This window comes from Rutilus rutilus, assembly GCF_951802725.1.
Source record: "Rutilus rutilus genome assembly, chromosome: 23".
NCBI lineage: Eukaryota > Metazoa > Chordata > Actinopteri > Cypriniformes > Leuciscidae > Rutilus > Rutilus rutilus.
The window spans coordinates 30,235,947-30,238,446 of NC_140233.1; positions in this window are offsets into that span (position 1 = coordinate 30,235,947).

The window sequence follows — 2,500 nt, forward strand, 5'->3', positions numbered from 1 at the left end:
GCGGCGGCCATCTTGTCCGAAGACACAGGCTCGGCAGGCGTGACGTGAACAGGCTCGGCGGCGGCCATCTTGTCCGAAGACACAGGCTCGGCAGGCGTGACGTGAAAAGGCTCGGCGGCGGCCATCTTGTCCGAAGACACAGGCTCGGCAGGCGTGACGTGAACCGGACTCGGGATCACCGGAACTGGGACCACCGGAACTGGGACCACCGGACTCGGGACCACCGGAACAGGGACCACTGGACTCGGGACCATCGGACTCGATATCACCAGAACTGGGACCACCTTCCTGGCCATTCTCTCCTGATGGCGAATAAGACCCTCCACCATCGCCTCAAAAGTGACCCCGTCAAACGCCGATCGGATCAGCCAGTCCATCGGTTCGTCGAGCGCATGATTAAATAAGTCTTTACGAGCCTCCACGTCAAGATTCAGCCCCTCAGCTGCGCTACAAAACACGTGACTGAATTCTCTCACCCCCGTCCCCTGCTGACGAAGGGAGATTAGTTCCTGAAATTGGAGAATCCGCTCCCAGTGCGGACAGGAGACTGGTTGCGCCCCCTTTCTCCGCTGAGTCCTCATTGGTCGGTTCATTCTGTCACGGGTTGGGTAAATACAAAAAGGTGCAAGGACTCAAGTGCAGAGAAGAAATATTTATTAATAAAAGAAAAGCTAAACACAAAACAAAACCCACGAGGGGGAAAACATAGCTAGTAAATACAAAACCAAAAACAGAACAAGAACTTACTGGGGAATCACAGGGAACAGGAAACATTAGACAATGAACCGACACAGACTGCAAACAAGAGGGGACTTATAAAGGGAACTAATCAAGAGGGAACAGGTGGAAAAACTCAAACAATAATCAGATAACAAGTGGGAGGGATCAGACAATGACATGAGCACATGGCCCAAAATAACAAAACACCCATGTGCAGCACAAGACAGGACAGGCATGTGACACAGACACATGAGAAAAAGCTTCAGAGCTATTACAATTCTGAAACATAGATGGTTTTACACAAGAATGTTTGTACATTTTTACTGAAGATGAGAAATTACTTGATATGTCTTTCACTATAAGATCTACTATTCTGTCATGGCGTGCGATGTACATTCCTTTATAGGCATGGCAGCCATTCAAGATAAGTGGCAGTGTCTCAGTGATCTGCTCTGTCGTGTGATGCAAACAATGAGTTACCTGAGCTGTTGGAAACCAGATAGAAAGGTTGAGTCTAGTTGGAAGAACTTGTAGTCTGGCTTTTACTGCAAAAATAACAATGTCCTCACTGAGTGCAGTGTTCTTAAGAAATGAGTGAGAAACAGAGTGATCAGCAGAGGAGAGACACGCAAGCTTCCCCTGAAGTTTCAGTCCAGTCCAGTGTTGTTTCTCGTGATACTGGTGTAGGTCCAGGAGAGTTGTCCGGGCACCTGTGGATGTTAACGTGTGACTGTGACCACCGTATGTGGCTGTTGCCCTGACAGAGGTCAGGGGGTCAGTAATGATGTCCTCAGAGACCCTCACAGTCGCAGAGTCAGACCTCACCCACTCCAGTGATACTCCGGTTCGGACACAAAGATCGTTCAGGTCCGGCCAGTCCGACCAGACACCAAAGCCAGCAGAATGGGTGTCAAGTTTCCCGCTGGGTTTTCTTTTAAAGCCGAGGAAGTGTGGCTCCGACTCCTTGGCCAGCGGCACCTTGCGTCTCCGGAGGTCCAGGAACAGGGAGGATCGGGCCAGCTCTCTCACATCTTTGTCATCATTATTCAGCATATTCAGAAGATGGGAAATCCGCACGCTGGTATAAATCCATATCACGTTTGGTACCCCCAACCCTCCTTCCCATCGGGGGTGAAAGATAATATCACGGGTACTGTGCGTGTTCAGTCCAAACCACTTTCGCACTAAGCTCACTGTCGTGTTATTCATTTCACTCAGCACTTTCTGTTGGATATGAACGTTGGAGAATAGATGTTGTACTTTAGACAGCGCCACCTGTCTAATAGCCTCTAACTTCAGAGTCAGTGGCAGTGGGCATCTGTCAATCAGGTCCAGCCTGGATGTAAATTCTGACAAGATGATGTTTACTTGCTCCTTCCATTCTCCTGCAATGTTAATTTTATGTCCAAGATATGTGTATGTCTCATGAAGAGAATATACACGTACAGGTTTTGTTGCTACTGTGAACATTGGGCATTTATCAGTTTTTGAACGGTACCACCTGTTCCCTCCACTTCTCCTCTCGTACAGAACAGCACATTTAGTGTTGTTAATCTCCATGCCGGACCACTTCAGAAAAGAGTCTGTCCTGGCCAGCATGTCTTTAATGACGCTCTCTTCTCTGGAGGCAATCTGGACATCATCTGCATAGCCCTGTACTGGGATAGGAGATATCACGTCAGGGGGGGCACATTGACACATCCACTTTAACCATTGGTTGATGGCAATTATAAAATTAATTGCACTCCAAGGGCAGCCAGTTTTAATGCCTATCTGGAGT